The sequence below is a fragment of the Haliotis asinina genome, chromosome 7, assembly GCF_037392515.1.
Source record: "Haliotis asinina isolate JCU_RB_2024 chromosome 7, JCU_Hal_asi_v2, whole genome shotgun sequence".
Taxonomy (NCBI): Eukaryota; Metazoa; Mollusca; class Gastropoda; order Lepetellida; family Haliotidae; genus Haliotis; species Haliotis asinina.
The window spans coordinates 7,265,239-7,283,825 of NC_090286.1; the positions used below are offsets into that span (position 1 = coordinate 7,265,239).

At 40.7% G+C, this 18,587-nt stretch overlaps 1 protein-coding gene across 1 annotated transcript in view; it reads right to left on the reverse strand.

Moving 5' to 3' along the window:
* LOC137290832 (uncharacterized) overlaps positions 1–17,128 on the reverse strand; it is a 34,351-nt gene extending 17,223 nt beyond the window's left edge. The window contains exon 1 of the mRNA XM_067821977.1: positions 16,786–17,128. The gene's annotated coding sequence lies outside the window, so the exon portion shown is untranslated. The remainder of the gene's footprint in view (positions 1–16,785) is intronic.
* Between the last annotated feature and the right edge of the window lie 1,459 nt (positions 17,129–18,587).

Consider the following 18,587-nt stretch of genomic DNA (forward strand, 5'->3'; position numbering starts at 1 on the left):
AGAAACTGAACGAGTTCATGGAGAAGAGGATACGTAGGTAGACACTATTAGACACTAGACGTTGGTAGAGATATTAATGTTAAATCTAAAAAGTACTGTAAAACAAGATTCTCCAATCACACTGTCATTGATGTTATATGGAAGTCCTGATATGACCACTGAACAGAATGAATACGTTTTTAAATGTCTGCAAACCTACATTCAGCAATCAAAACGTTTTATGTGATTACATAAATTGCATTAATTCCTCTCTTTCATTTTCCTGCCTCTTCTCTCTATTCTTTTCTAAGATGTGTAAAATTGAAAATGTACGTATGTAAATAGTAGGGAGCGGGTATTTTAATTTGGATAACTTGTCCCCAATCCCGTTCACATTCGTAAATATAATATGTTTAAAACAAACAGAGTATACGTTGTTGGACACTGAACGAGTACATGGAGAAGACGATACGTTGGTAGACACTGAATGGATACACGGAGAAGAGGATACGTGGGTAGACACTGAATGGATACACGGAGAAGAGGATACGTTGGTAGATACTGAATGAGTATATGAAAGAGTGGACAGATTGGTAGACACTAAAATAGATTGGTGTCCATTAAAACTGGACATGTTTGGAGACTGAATACGCACGGTGCAAAATAATCGATAACAATATCGATTTATTCATCAACCAATGACAAGACACAGATCAATACCCATTCACTTGTGATCACCAGTGTCCTTGCTCATCAATGAAAGTAAAAGCAGAGCAAACAGGAAGTCCACAGTAAATATTTACCAGTTACTGTTATGCACACATTTACCATTTGTCTTTGACACCAAGAAGTAGGTTATTCCTGCTGAATAATTTAGCATCCCAGAGATAATAATGCGGTCCATTATCAATATGGCATTCAACAAACAAATCATTGCATCAACAAATTTCCAAACAAAGAGCGGTTGTTATGAATCATTTGTTCACGCCCTGGCGTGGACGTATGCATTCAGAGATCTTTGACCTAACTAACAGGAAACTATCAACATCGAAGTCAGTTGTCTATCGATTCTGAACGATCCTTTGATTTGATCAGGAGATGAAATCTATTAGTATACCTGGCGACAATCTTGGAAGGAGTATCCACAACAATAGACAACTTCATCCAACGTCTCTAACAGGCTTTAAGAAACTGGTGCTGTTACCAAGGAATCGTTCCCATAGTTACACAACTCTATGACATCTCTCTGAATCGTTAAACCTTCAAGCACTGTGGGCACATGACCGGTTGGTGTTCTTTGTTTACACACCGAATGGTATTGCCCTGTATTATGTCATTTACAGTTTTAACAGAAAGTCATGGTGCAGTTAACTGTGTTAACAGGAAGTTAAGGTGTTATTAACAGTGTTAACAGGACGTCAAACGTGTGTTAACAGTGTTAACACGGAGTCGCCGTGTCATTAACAGTGTTAACACGGAGTCGCAGTGTCATTAACGGTGTTAACACGGAGTCGCAGTGTCATTAACAGTGTTAACACGGAGTCGCAGTGTCAGTAACAGTGTTAACACGGAGTCGCAGTGTCATTAACAGTGTTAACACGGAGTCGCAGTGTCAGTAACAGTGTTAACACGGAGTCGCAGTGTCATTAAAAGTGTTAACACGGAGTCGCAGTGTCATTAACGGTGTTAACACGGAGTCAGTCGCAGTGTCATTAACGGTGTTAACACGGAGTCGCAGTGTCATTCAGGGTGTTAACACGGAGTCGCAGTGTCATTAACAGTGTTAACACGGAGTCGCAGTGTCAGTAACAGTGTTAACACGGAGTCGCAGTGTCAGTAACAGTGTTAACACGGAGTCGCAGTGTCATTAACGGTGTTAACACGGAGTCGCAGTGTCATTAACGGTGTTAACACGGAGTCGCAGTGTCATTAACAGTGTTAACACGGAGTCGCAGTGTCAGTAACAGTGTTAACAGGGAGTCGCAGTGTCAGTAACAGTGTTAACACGGAGTCGCAGTGTCATGAACAGTGTTAACACGGAGTCGCAGTGTCAGTAACAGTGTTAAAAGGAACTGTCAGTGTCATTAAGAGTGTCAACAGGAAGTCACAGTTACGGAGGTGGTTAGCAGGGCTTCATTAGCAGCGTTACCATTCAGTTAACAGACGTAGCAGGAAGTTATCGTACTGTTAACAGTGTTAACAGGAAGTGGCAGTGTCGTTAACACACTTGAGAGGAAGTCACAGTGTCGGTATTCCGACACAACAGCGCAGAATGGCACAAATCGGAGTTAAATTGTTCTAGCTATGGTTACGAGACTTCTTTCATCACCAATATCAGTGATCTTCTCAGTCTGATCTCAGGAACATAGTCACCGTTCCCCCTGACTGCACCTATCAGACTCTAACTGCACCAGTCTGACTCTGGTTGCACCTATCTGACTCTGACTGCACCAGTCCGACACCCGCTCTTCGGTGGGGTAGCCTTGTGGTTAAAGCTTCCTATACCAGTCAATTCAGCACCATCGGTTTCCGCCATGCAATGTGTGAATCGATTCATTGTATGCATGGATATTACAGAAAAATATTTTACATCTGACTGAAAAAATCTGACTCTCTGACTATTTTTATGTCAGCAATCTAACGTTTTTATAAACTATACCCTTCAAAAAAGTAGGGGAACCTGAACTTTGAAGTCTGGTAGAAAGGAAACCCATTGAGGTACGTTACAATGACATTTATCTTGTGCATGCCACATCATTTCACGTTATCACCACACGCAAACACAATACATGGGAAGCACGTGCACAACGTGGGAGCCTCCTACACGTGCATGGGGTATCATTATGAATCTTGACGTTTTTTTCAGGCAGGTTTATAAATCATTGTAGACCATTTTTCAGAAACTTTCTTTCATCTGTGCAAGGTCAGGGTTTTCAGGGTCAAATCACACACTACTGACTAAAAACTGTAAACCTGAACCTTTCATGCCATACTCCAGTCACCTAACGAGGCGGATAACTGAACGAACAGCTTTGTTTTGAATGAAATCCACGGGGTGATGCGTTCTCAAAACATCCATTATTATTGTATCGACACTGATTCAATCCCATATATCTCCCAATTTCGACAATCGTACATTGAAAGTACAGTGTCCCTACTTTTTTGTAAGAGTATATGTCGGTCTACCAGTCCATTGCCTGGGTGCATCCTCTCCCCGACAAACAGCGGTTAACACTCTCTCACTCTCTGTTGATGAAGATAAAGATCACCAACTCAGGTGATGCTCAAGTCTACATGAAAGTTTATCGACTGAGTATATATAGATAATGGCACGACCCGAGACTCGGTGGTGACATCTACGGCATCGACTGCGACCGTGTGATGTAGTTATATACACGACGACACGAATATTAATAACGAACAGTCAAGGCATGATAAATCTGCCGACTCAGCATTTTATTAACTGTGTCCTTACAAGGGCTGGCAAAGGGGATGATGGACAGGATAGTTTCAGAGGCTGACATTGACAGCCTTAGACCGATATCTTACGGCGTCACTTGAAATTAATAATCCTGAAGGGGATTCGGAGTTATAGAAGATCCCCGACAACCTTTGCTGGCCGTCAGGTGCATTGATCATTTGTCCTGGATGGTTGAACGCTATCGTGCGTTTGCGGTTGCTCGCAATATTGACCACTGGGTTGAGGGCCAGACTCGATTATAGACGGGGCCCTGTATTACATTGGTTGAATACTATCCAGTTCTGCGTTAACCAACCAGCTAGGCAGCCTGCCAACCACCCGACCAACCACAAGGCCGTCCATTCACTCTCTCACCAATTCGCTCGCTCGCTCACTCACTCACTCACTCACTCACTCACTCACTCTAGTCTGTCAGTCGACCAGTCAACCAGCCAACAACCAACCAACCACCAGTCAAGCAAACCAAGCAACTCTATTCCATAACTTACAGACAGTGCAATGTTGCGGGGGCAATGCCACGCGCTTCCTCAGAAGCAATTTTATCAACCTAATCAGTGAGGAATTTGGGACACTAGGGTAAGCATTCAATAACAACGCGATGGATCAGTCACATCTGAATTGACTGTGCCACTGAAGAACCAGATGTGATTAATATTATGGTGGAAGCTGGTTCATGTGTCGTTACGGTTAAGAACAGCTGGATCAGAAGGTCGAAACATCGACGTTAATGGTGGCATTAAACAGGGTCACTTGTGGCGCTAAATACAGTCAATGGTGGCGCTATTCAGGGTCAGTAGGGGCAATAAACAGGGTCAGTGGTGGCGGTAAATACGGTCAATGGTGACGTTAAACGGGGTCAGTGGTGACGTTAAACAGGCTCAGTAGTGACGGTAGACAGGATTAATGGTGGCGTTGAACATGGTCAGCGGTGAAGTTAAACACGATCAATGGCTGCCTTAAACAGGATTAATGGTGATGTTAAACAGCGTCAGTGGTAGCGTGAAACAGCGCCAATAATTCATAAAGTCAACAGCACAAATACATTTTGATGAAGATACATCACACTGATTCAGATGACAGAGTGCTTCATGCAAAACATAATGGCTTCTTGCCCTAAGCAGCAATACACGGCTGGACTCTACGCTCACCATCATGTATAAACAACATTTATAAATCAAACTTGAATTTCCGAATAAAGGATTTTGTTTCCCAAAGTTTTACTTGATTACAAAATCCACAACTTTTTACAACTGTGTGTTGCAACACAGGGCTAAGTGTTCAATAACAGAGCAATTTCCGACACACCAGTCGCTCACAAAGATCAGATAACAGAACGGAAATTAGGAAAGGAAAAATCCAAATCATGTAACCTCAAGGCCTATCTTACTGGGTATGAAGTAAAGTGTTGACTCGCATTAGTCAACCAAACCGCACCATATATGGATAGCATATATTGCGGGCAACTAATACTGGATACATATAATTAGGGATATATGTAAATTTTAAAATTATGAATAATGATCTATTTATTCATTGACACGCTGATGAAATATCATTCATAAAAATACCAATATCCCTAACGTATTTTGCCCAGTATAAGTACCAGAGATACGTGAGTTCAACGAAATATTGACGCTTAAAAAATGTGTACAGTATATGTATTGTATTGGTTTGAAAACATCCACAGTTTCTATCTATGAATCTACGCGCACGCACACACGCACACACGCACACACGCACACACACGGCATGCACATGCACTATTGGGCACTTGTAATGTTTTGGGGTATCTAGTAGGAATATAAATTACATTCAGTTGATTCGCACTGAATAACTGTTTCGAAGTTGCTGAGAAACGATAAATTATGATTTTTTCGATATGGGCAGCGGAATGATCACAGAATTGATGTTCTCACTGATTATCCACCAACACTTTTCCTAGTTTTGTATGATTAAATGATATTGAACCACAAACGGCTTACTCTTTCGAAGACATACAAAACTATTGGGATTGTGCAGAGAAAACACTACTGATTTGTCTTGAGTGATTGAATTTAATCATGCGCTGCTTTTAACAACATCCCAACAAATACCACGGTTGAGGACACCAGAAATGGGCTTCACACATTGTACTCATATCGGGAATCAAACCCGGGTCTTAGACATGGCGGGCGAACGCTTTAACCACTGGGCTACCCCACAACCTCATTTGTCTTGAAGTCAATGGTGCCAGGGTTACTTACTCTTTCAACAGCCATTTGACCCAAATATGTGGAGCAGGGAGAGTTTTTTTCATCTCTCCGCTTGAACTAATCAGGATCCATCAATTATTTACTCCAGCTGGGAATTGCGAGCACTGGGTTCGCGAATAGAAAGAGGTGGGCGCTGGACCTTCTGCGTTGATGTCAGCATTCAATTAAAAACTGCATGATCGAGCACATCGCCCTAGTGGACGGTCGATACACACGGTGGAGAAACTTCCTTCAAAGTGTGCAAAGTCAGATGTTGCAACCGCCAACAGTGACGTCATCCTGTTTTATCCTAACGTTTGCAGAAAATTTATCATAGGAAGAGATTTGCTGGCAGGTGCGATGAGTGTGTTCCATTACAAAGTTCCATGTTTATTTATTTTTAAAAAAAACAACAAAAAACAAAACAAAAAAACATTATGTTGGTAATTGAAAGAAAAAGTTCCAAAGGGTTTACTTTTTTCTCATTTGTCCTTTCCATCGGGAGCCCTTAAAACATCAGTAAACGCTTAAAGATTCAACAACGAATATACCTAATGTCGAAATAACCATGTGTAAAGGTCCCACTCTCAAGTCTTATTACATTATTCATTGTTGAATGATGCATTGATGAGCTCACTTATTTATTATGGTCTCAAAAAGGAAAATGACAATGTTCCGTGTCCTTAAGTGTATATTATTAATTTAACATCTATACTATAGGCCAGTGGGTGGTATCTCGTCATATTAACGGGTTCGATTCTCCACTTGAGAACAGTTGCTGGCTTTCCTGCTTTGTTGATGCTGGAATATTGCTAAAAGAACCTTTCAAACCTACAATAAACTAACTCATGACAAAGTTATTATTGAACAGACCAGATTAAATATTACTCGACACGGAATATCAGACAAGCAGTTTTCTGTAACCTATGGTGACGGTTCATCATGATCCGGTGAGATAGTTTTTCTTGTTAAACCCACTTTTCAAACGATGTTTGAAATACAGTTTACTACTGTTTTGTCGAACAGTCGGTTGTCTCGAACCGATTAAGCTTTCTCTGTTTTTACTCCTTAGTCGTTTATAACATAACCCTGTCGAATATTATGTAGTCAACATACAGTATGATTCTTTTTTGACTTGTGAACGGTGAGAACTTTCGGATGTGTTGAACACTTTGATAGGTTTATACGAGTTCGGCAAAATGGAGTTCATTGCATTCGTTGACAAGACTGCTAAACGTGTTTGGGAGTAAAAGAGTACCGGATAATGAATGTTCCCCTGTAGGACAACCCACATCATTGTGACTCTCTGAACCATAAAAAGAAATTCATTGAACAAATAGTCCTGCTTCTTATTCATCACAATGGACAAAAGCAACACAATTTCCGAATCTTTTCCGCATAGTTACTGAATAACCCAGTCATCAGCAAAGCCTCCTAGCAATCAATACTTTGCTTTAAAGTTGCTTTATTGGTGACTAGCGTTTAAGAATCCTTGCCAATGAAAACATTTTACAAATCATCGGCGTGGGAAAATATTTTCTCTATAAAGTACATCCATGTATTTTTTTCAGTATACACAAACAAACTTCGAGCTACAGTAAAACGGTCGATGTCAGCTGGTAATTGAAGTAAAACACTTAACATTTCTCAAAAAACTTCAATGTCACTCGACACATTCCAACCTTGAGAAAATCGTTAACTCGATGTTGAAAAAATACACCCGGAAAACGAGAGAGTTCTAGTACAATGGACATAAAAGCGTCTTGATAAAATGTCCGAGAAAGTGCGCCCCATGCATTTTTTATTCCTGTAAACATCCCAACGCTGCTTCGATAACGACAGCTTCTGTTTCAACACCACGATCAATAGCAACGTTGTCTTCTGTGACTTATTGCTTGATTTGAAGATCGTTCTTGGCAGTGCACTCAGGTGAGGCATGATCCAAAAGGAGGGAACACATTTGTGAAGCATATTCCAAATGGCTGAAACACAGCGCTAGAAGTATATTTCATATGGGTGAAGCGTCTTTGTGTGGCAAATTTTATATTGATTTTTGTGTGAATAAAGAGGCAAAACTGTTTCCCTAATCTTAAAACGTACGATTTTATTCAACCCATTCGATGCAATCTCATTATCTTAAGAGAAGCGAAAAACCCTTTCCACATTCATAAGAACTATCTGCCAAAAGCAGAGTAGATTGTACAATTATGACTATATCATGAGTAGATACTTGTTTGAGCAATATTACAGCTGTATGATGTTGTTTGTAAATAATCAAGTGTGGACTAGACAATCCAGTTATTGTCACCATGCGATACGATGACCGAGCCTGAATGAAGTATTTCAACCTGCATACATTGTGTGACGCATTTCAACATGCACACATCGGGTGAAGCATTTTCATGTGTGAACATTGTGTAAAACATTTCCTCATGTTTACATTTTATGAAACACATGCATCATGGGATACACTTGTACATATGTTAATTTATCTTGAACCCTTGCTCACTGAGTAGTACTGTTAACCTAGCTATCTTCATCATACCTTTAACATTGGTGTCAACACATCCTCGTATTGACAAACTTTCATGACTCCCTTCGTCGAAATTTCAGTGTGATGAATGAAAGTACAAACCAGATTATGACGTGCCATAACGTGATGCCACGAGAAACATTCTGACGCCTTCGAATTGTCCAGACAGACCGGAATGGAGACATATTTACTTGCAAGCAACTGATCTTTCAGAAAGCCAGATTCTAAAGCCCAGCTCCACCGTTGGTTACAGGAGTATGTGTGGATGATGTTACACCATCACCGTGATGTTACATCCATCAAGATAAAGCTGGTGACATCCACTAAAACGTCCACAGGAATCCATCCAGGGGCCCGTTTCACAAAACGCTCGTAGCCTAAGATCTCGTAAGTTTTCTCGTAGCCATTGTACCTCCTATACTGTAACACAGGAGCTATGGATGCTACGAGAAAAGTTACGAGATCTTCGGCTTACGAGAGTTTCGTGAAACGGGCCCCTGGTCTTCATTCTGAATACCAAACCGATCCCCCTGAAGTGCGGGACCATAAATGATTTGACTATCACCGCGGTGTTACTGTAAGTATTAGAAACACATCAAATGACTCGCACCGAGTTGATGTCGTCGCTTTGAACTAAGTGGCTTGCAGTTTATTGACCACCGTCTGGACAACCCCACAGCAGTGCATCGTTGTCGACTACGACATCTGGATACGTTAATGATTTGCTGTTTGCACAGATTCAGTTGAAGGCACAGTAAATCGTTGTCACATCTCCCAGGTACACGGGTCTTCGAATAGCGACGTCAACACGTGCAGTCGGTGTTAGTCAAGTTTCTTTGAATCGATGATGAATGGCGCGGTATTTACCAAGGTCGTGACGATATAATTGTTGCAGAGTTGTAACCTTGGCTCTGGCTTTGAGTATCTACAGCTATACATAAAATGTTATGTTCTGATTTTGACGTCTTTTTTTTGTCAGGTGGACAGAGAGCGCCAAGTGACCTGTAATACAACCAATGGCCATGCCATGCTGAAATGTGTTGATTGGTCTGTTGTTTTAACGCGGCTCTCAGTGTTCCAGCTAAATGGTAACACTCGGTAAATAAACGACTCTGGACTACATAATCGAGGGATCAACAGCATGAGCATCACTCTACGCCATCTGGATGCAATGACGTGACAACCAAGAGAAAAAGCCTGACTACCCGATCTAGTGAGCTGCCTCTTGTGACAAGCATGGGTTGCCTGGCACTCGGCATCATCATCTTTATCGTCGTCGTCATCATCGTCGTTCTCTTCCTCCTCCTCCTCCTCCTCATCATCATCGTCATCATCGTTTTATATTCACATTTCACGCCCATATGAATATATTTCGACCGGTTATCAGGACTGATTATTTTGCAGAGTTAGCGTTCAATAGTTATTGCAAGGGAACATATATTAGCCGGTACAGAACTAGCGTACACTAGTTCCCACAACGAAGCACATGGGAAACATGTGGTCTCACCTTAGGCAAGTGACTTTGTTCAAATTTGCCCCTGTTCACCCAGCAGAAAATGGGTACCCGGTGAGATAGAGTCCTGTGACTATAACCTTCTAGCGCCTAAGAGGCAGCTTAGGTTATCCGGGGTAATAATGATAATCAGATTCTGATTAGAGGGTCCGGTGAGCAACTAGTCAGATGGATACTAGGCGCTATATAAGTGAATTATTATTATTATTGGTGATCTCAAAACACATCTAAATCATGTTATGTCTTAGCGAGTATTAATCAATGTCTCCTCTTTCTGATTGTCTCAATGAGTTATCTATTCTATACTTCACCCCTAACGTTACACGATACCCCATGGGGTGTAAGCCGGACCCATGGTCTGTTCCAGTCATTGTTTACGTGTAAGGGTTACGCCGAGATCACATATCCTTGTGAGTTCTGATGATTCAGATATATCCTGATTTGCTGATACCATGGGTAATACTCACTGGAGCAAATCTAATAGAATGTCAGCTCTATAATTTTCGCATAAACAATAAAGCACACAGAGTAAATAATCTATACATTGTTACAGTGCCGTCTCTTTAACCTGTGAGAGATTCAGTGTGTGAATGCGTTTGGTTTTACTCCACTTTTAGCAATATTCAAGCAACATTAAGGCGGGGATTCCAGAAATGGGCTTCACTTATTGTGCCCATGAGGGTATCGAACCCGGGCCTTCAGCGTGACGAGTGAACGGTTTAACCACTAGGCTACCCCTTTGAAATAAAAGAGAGCTGTGCGTTTGGGTAGCCTACACGCGTATACTGATTGAGGCTCCAAATGGGTACACTTATTGGCTTAATGATACTGCTGGAATATTGCTAAAAGAGGCGTAAAACTAAACTCACGCACTTAACAAATCCATTAGGTGTTTGAGTTAGAATTGGTCTCCGCAATTTTAACCGTATCAGTCGTCGTAAAGCGGCTCACTAGAGTGGATGGGCGTTGACAAGGATGACAACGATGATGGGCGTTGACAACGATGATGGCGCGTAGTGTTTACAATGCAGACTGACAGCCAGATGGCAAGTGCAATAAATTCCCAGTGTTAACATATTGTTATTTCAGACATGACTCCATCCACAATTCAACGGAACCGCATGGCAATATTGAATAACAAACTCGTGTCATACTCTGCTCAAATTACAAGCCTGAGTTGTTTTTCCGCCTGGAGGTTCGGGGAAGAATATAAATTTAACCTTCAGGATCGATAAGACTCAAATATTATCAACCGATCACGTAAGGTGGATCAATGATCATTACAGATTTTCTGATATATATATTATATGTCTACATTACTTTTTTTACTAACACGTCTTGAAAAGAAACTCAACGAGACGATCGACCGTGCAAGACGATCGTAGCATTCGAACTGTCGGTATATGAAACTGGTGGAATGTCATGGTGCCTGGAAAGGTTGGGTGATGTGTATCATATAACAGCAGTTTTTTCTGTTCCTTACATGAGTATATACATTTAGGTGATAAAATCAACCAAAATGTCTATTGTACCAAATTGGCTTTGTCTCAAACCTTGACTACGGATTGTCTATTTCCTTGACTACGGTAACAGACCACCGGCTTCCATGACTACGGAACATCACTCCCTAGAGTCGATTTAAACATGTATTATTTACAAATAAAAGGGATTCGTAACAGGTTGTAATAACTCGATTGCTCTTACTCAAAATATTTAATTTCCATTTCACAATCGAGATATCTGAGAAAGAGAGAGTATACACCGAGAGCATCTGCCGTCTTGGTTACGGATTGTTTACATGCTAGACCCATGTTGGGTGTCGTCAACTTAGTTGGTCACGGCTACAGGTTGTCTAATTTGTTGACTACTATTACAGATAGTCTACTTCCTTGACAACTGTTACAGATAGTTTACTTTCTTGATCGCCGTTACAGATTGTCTGTTTCCTTGGCCATTGTTATAGATTGTTTACGTCATTGAAATGCCTACATAGTGTCTACTTTGTTGATACTCTTACAGATAATTTACTTCCCTGACCACTGTAACAGATTGTCTATTTCCTTGAGCACTGTTACACATTGTTGAGATAATTGAAAAGCCTACATAGAGTCTACTTTGTTGACTAATGTTACAGATTGTTTACTCTTGCTTGATGGCTGTAACAGATTATCTATTTCCTTGAGCACTGTTACACATTGTTTGTTTCATTGAAAACCATACATACTGTCTACTTAGTGTTGAATACTGTTACAATTTCTTTACTTCTTTGACCACTGTTACAGATAATTTACTTCCTTGATCGCCGTTACAGATTGTCTATTTCCTTGACCCCTGTTACAGATTAATTATTTCCTTGACCATGGTTGCAGATAGTTTGCATCCTTGATCGCTGTTAAAGATAGTTTACTTCCTTGACCATGGTCACAGATAGTTTACTTCCTTGACCATGGTCACAGATAGTTTACTTCCTTGACCATGGTCACAGATAGTTTACTTCCTTGACCATGGTCACAGATAGTTTACTTCCTTGACCATGGTCACAGATAGTTTACTTCCTTGACCATGGTCACAGATAGTTTACTTCCTTGACCATGACACAGATAGTTTACTTCCTTGACCATGGTCACAGATAGTTTACTTCCTTGATTGCTGTTACAAATTGTTTACTTCTTTGCCAACACACTATAATGTTTATGCCCTTGGATAACGCCACGATTTCTACCTCCTTGACTAAAGTAAACCGTTATCAACAGTACAGCCCTGTACGGTATATATCTTTGACTGCAAAAAATCCCAGGTTGTGAACACGTGAAGTTATTACAAACGGTGGTTGGATCCATTTAAATACAATGTAGAAATGTTTCTAATCAATACTCACGGAATCAGCTCCAACTATATTGATTTCCGGCTCCTTTTCTATGAAATATTACCTACATGTTCCATGTAATTACACTCCATTGCGGCTGCAGCACATGAATGCACAAAACAGATGTTGCAGATGTGTGTGCTTATTTGCACCAGTTGCACAATGTAATATACAACGTCAGTGCTATAGAACAACCTATGTTGATGAGTGGAGGAAAAATTTAGTTTCGTTTCGTTGTTGATGAAAGCTGCACTTAGCAATATCCTAGCTATTTCACGCTGGTCCGTATATAATCGAATCTGGTCAGACAATCCAGTGATCAACAGCATGAGCATCATATACGCAACTGGGACACGAATGTGTTAACCACGTCTGATCACCCGATCCAATTAGTCGCCTCTTATGAGTGAGTGTGTGTAGTTTTAAACAACTCAGCAATATTCCAGCTATTTGGCTGTAGTCTGTAAATCATCGAGTCTAGACCAGACAATCCAGTGATCAACAGTATAAGCATTATGTACGCAATTGGGACGATGACGTGTCAACCAAATCAGCCAACCTGGTCACACGACCCGGTTAGTCGTCTCTTAGGAGTGAGTGAGTTTAGCACACAGCAATATCCCAGTTGTATGACGGCGGTATGTAAATCATCTTGTCTGACCAGACAATTCAGTGATCAAAAGTATAATTATTATATACGGAAGTGGGATACAATGGCATGTGTTAACCAGCCTGATCACCCGATATCGTTAGTCACCTCTTACGACAAGCATGGGTTGCTGAAGATCAATTCTGATCCGGATCTTCACTGGTTACTCGGTGGGTGAAGATCTGAGGACAGAGCATGTATAGTCATACAGCACGGGAGCCTCTGAATTCACGGGGGCGGAGGGGTGTCCTAGTGGTTACAGTGGTTCTCAGTGATGACACCAGCGTAGCGCTACCACTGCCGGAAGTGTATGTTACAGGAGGTACGCCAGTCGCAGCGCTACGAAACTTTGTGAAAAGGGCCTCACTTTGTGTTAATGACAAGGAGGTCCCGCTTCTCAGGTAGCAGTTCGTAAGTTTTGTAACAGTTGTTTTGGTTTTGTTTTACGGTCATCTCGGTAATATCACAGCTATACGATGGTATAGCATGATTGTAGTACTGTATAATGGATGGAAATTACATGCTTCAGTGAATAATGATGGTAGAAATTTGGTTGGACAATCAAAATAAACTTACTTACGCCCGCTTCACAGAGCACGGATGCAACACGACTTGTGTCTGGTCACCAACATGGCTGATATCAACACAACGGACGTGATGTAAGAGCTAATATACAATTATTAAGTCACGAAAACTGCACGCATGTTTTTCTCCACAGTTATTAGGAAACCCCACTATCATATTACCTTCTATTATAGGAATGTTCAAACTCAATTACTACGTACAACCACAATCAAACAATATCTAACTTATTAGAAAGTCTGGTAAAACATCCCTATTTATACAAAATCTACAACAAAACGTCAGCTAGATTTAAGTACCTTGTCAACAGTATATATGTTTCCGTTGAGAATAGTTTACACAACATGATCCATTAAATTCGAACCTATTCCCAAAGAACTGGTGTCACACGCCCGACACTTTAATGCGTAACTGGTCAAGAGTATAAAGTATAAACGCTTGAGTATAGAAAAAAAACAAACAAACAAATTAATAAATAAATAAATAAACTTTTGCACATGTAATCTACGGATGTAACAGCCTGGAACAGTTTAGCGTTTGTTGTGCGACTTCAAACACCTTATCGCGAACATCTGGTACCAACACTGTTTTGCAGTGTCATTTAAGCATGATTATGATCTGATCGGAATTCAAACACCGACTCCAGTCTTTTTGAGATCTGTTATAGATGTTAAAAAATATTGCCACTTCTTTGATATACTGATACCATACGGATGGCTTCCTGACTCACGGTCTGCTGAAATGAATATTCAAGCTTAGATGGATGGTTTTAGTATTTGTTTGATTAACATATATTATTCTTGACTGAGTAGGGTTTTATGCCGCAATGCTGAAGCAATCTCACGTTGGCTGACGCTAGAAATCGACACCACACATTACCTATGTAGAGATGTATCCTTCAAGTGACGAGCGACCGTTTTAGCTAATATCTAGCCCCCAGATCCGGTTCTTATGATTATTATTGCCGTTACCTTTTTACACATGACTGTTATGACCATGATTAATAATTGCAACATACATATGACTATTGTTTGTCTCCCTTTTAAAGATTGTCATTATAACTATACACGATCATTGTGACCATGATTATCATTATCATACACGAGCATTGTGACCATGATTATCATTATCATACACGATCATTGTGATCATGATTGTCATACACGATCATTGTGATCATGATTATCATTGTCATACACGATCATTGTGATCATGATTGTCATTGTCATACACAATCATTGTGATCATGATTGTCATACACGATCATTGTGACCATGATTTTCATTGTCATACACGATCATTGTGATTATGATTTTCATTGTCATACACGATCATTGTGATCATGATTTTCATTGTCATACACGATCATTGTGATCATGATTTTCATTGTCATACACGATCATTGTGATCATGATTTTCATTGTCAGTATGCACATGCCATCAGTTACGCTAGGGACTCTTGATAAGGCCACGCGCTCTCTGTTCTCTCCTACAGGTCATCGGCTTAATGGCGCTCATCTCGTTCTGCTGACAGATGGTAAAGGGTAAATACAAGGTAAATAAACACATTGTCTCTCATTTACAGTAGAGCCTGATTCAGCAGCCATGGCAGCATCGGCGGTGTGGTGAAGCTTCAGATTTTAATCGGAGTCTCTGAGAACATCGTTACTGCATTACGATAATGCTTCACAATGGAACTACCTATCAACTGGAACATCGATGGAGCGATATCCGTGAGTATAAATTCCGAGACGTTGTTCAGGCAATTGCAAAGACCGAACCACTCGAACATATTGACCAGAACAGGTCATGTAGAAGCATAAAGTTAAAATCGTTTTAAAAGTAAAAAGCGAATGCGCACGAACAATGGCATTACCATGGAAACAAATATATGGATATAAGAACCTCGTAACGAAGTTTTTCCTGTATCCATATATTTCACAGCTCTGAAGTCAGATTGTCAAGGTTTCTGGAAGAGATAAAAGACTGGCAACGTCGCCATTCAGTGTGGAGACCAACAATCGGATTAACTGTACGATGCTCGACATAAACCAGAAACGGATAACACGTTTTGAAAATGAATGATGAATACGCTACCTCAGCCCTAAAATGTCTTCTTTTCGTTTGAACGAAGCAAAGACATAAGACATGTGAAAGTGGGATGGGGGGTTGGGGGGTGGGGGTTGGGGGTTGAGGATTTGGATGGGGGTTGCAAACGACCAGTGCTGTTCAACGGATGAGGATTGCCATCCTCAGTACCCATAGTCATTTGAGTGTCAGTTTCAGATTGTGTTCATGTTAACTTCGTTTTTTAGATATGTTTAAACGTTTGCTCAACTACAGACCAGCTGGTTGTATAATAGTTGTCATATATACAGAATATATTGGCAGTATGTTATGGCGCTGATAACTTAAAACGGTATTAACTTACTGAGAGCATCTGTGTATTCCATTAACCCTATATTGGCCATGTTGCAACTGTAGACAACAAAGCCTCGCCCAATAGTTCGTTAATGCCATACAGTTAAAAGTATACAGTGTTGCTCCGAACGTACTGGGTCTAAACACAGCCCGTGTGTTTACAGTGGTGAGGTGTGTGTGTATATAATCCACCGTCACTCACAATCAGAGGGGGTGTAGTTGCCAGCGTTCTGTCTTCACAACTAAGTTCCACCAGAAACATATACCTGGTGACCTAGTTCCTGAAGCACGTGCAGATCCATGATCCAGCTACGCCCAAAGGTCTCTTGGAACACTGTCTACTGACAACATAGTATAGATTTGAGCTGGTATTCAAATGACACAAAAATCGCCCTAATTGTAAAGGGTATTTCATTCATAAACAAAAGAAGTGTATTAAATCAGCGATCAGTTTTGCGTTAAAGAATATCGATCTGCTGAATCAAACAAAACCTAACGGAACTAATTGTTTTGAACAACGGTTTACTTACTTTGTAGGCATCCGGGAAAATTGTGTCTGTTGCGTATTCCAATAAACCTCTCCTGTCAGACACACCTGGCTTTTGTCAGACGTACATCTCCCAATACACTGTTGCCTTTGTTCTAGCACTATGTAGTTCCCAACAACTTCAACGTCGTTGCCGGCAGTAGGTTGCGTCCAACCCTGACGAACGCAGCGTCTCGAATGAACCCACGAAGCAACGCCTCGCTCTGTTGACTCTATGTATTGTATTCGTTCCAGAGGCAGGGCGAACGCAGAGCTGTGCGGCTGGCGGTCGATAGACAGAGATGGTCTTGGAGCATCCCACAGTCAGCTGGATGTTGGACCAAACCGCTGCAGCCGTTCCACGCACGGCATCTTTATTCTCAGAAAAACAGCTGGGCATCTATATTCAGAAGTATGCATTCTCACTTCTTCAAAGCTCGATATTGGATATGTGATGAGTTTGTGAACATGATTTTGCAGGTGCGAGGTCTGTCGGCGTCCGACCGATTCATACAGCTGTTTGTCGTATTGATGTAGATGAAGATAATGATGACGACGTATATGTCATTGTAGATGATGTTGCGAAGAGATGGGGTCTGGGTAATGTTGTTATAACATTGTTATTACTCCATTTTATTTATAATATGGCGTATGTGTTCGTCTCTCTCTCTCCCTTTCTCTGTCTCTCTCTCTGCCTCTCTCTCTCTCTTTCTCTCTCTCTCTCTTCAGACACAAATACAAGACCACAAGTGCACGTACGCGTCTTCGTAGTTGCTCCAGAATTGCTTCCCCAAATGTACAATCTGGTTGATATACAACTGTATTAATGTCAACTGGAGCGGATATGATTGATAGCACTTGGCAATGTGACAGGTCTTTGTAAATATCGCCTTACCAGTTCAATTAAAGCGCATTGATATATCCCACGGATGGCCTCTAAAGCGGGCAATTAATACGCAGTAAAATGACACTTGTACGTATCCACAGCATGCACCAGCTCACCTCGAGTAATATCACATATATATGTGTGTGTGACATACATACATACATACATACATACATACATACATACAGACATACATACATACAGACAGACATACATACATACATACATACATACAGACATACATACATACAGACATACATACATACATACATACATACATACATACATACATACATACATACATACATACATACATACATACATACATACATACATACATACATACAACAATGTGACAACGGCATACATACATACATTGATATAACAATGTGACAACGGCTGGTCGGCTCGGTGTCACTAGACTGTGTCTGAGCGGGGTATTCGTGCTTAACATTCATTCATTCATTCATTCATTCATTCATTCAACAATTTCTAGTCGGACAACTCGGTATTTGGAATACAAGCGTGACCATTCGTAAATGAGGCCTGCATATTCGCCACGTTTCTAAATCTCTCTTTGATTCTTGTCAGTCAAACTTCTATCAAAAAGTGAGAGAATTCAGTAATGATATATTGTAATGGATTTATCGGAAAGGTTAGTTATTTTACCCGAATGCTTCCGAGGCAAAATATCGGCTTATTCCAAAGAATTTCAATAGCTTAAATAACGCCCTTGAATGTTCTTGGTGGACCAATGGAGTGACCGTTGGTCAAGACGGCGTGGTATAAGGAAGAACCTACACAACTATGCGGCTAAATGTAATGATTCTGTGCCACCGAACAGGTGTTGGGCAGTCTCATTAAATTCGCACGATAATCTAAATTGTATATTTACATTTTGATGAAAAGTCACACATTGA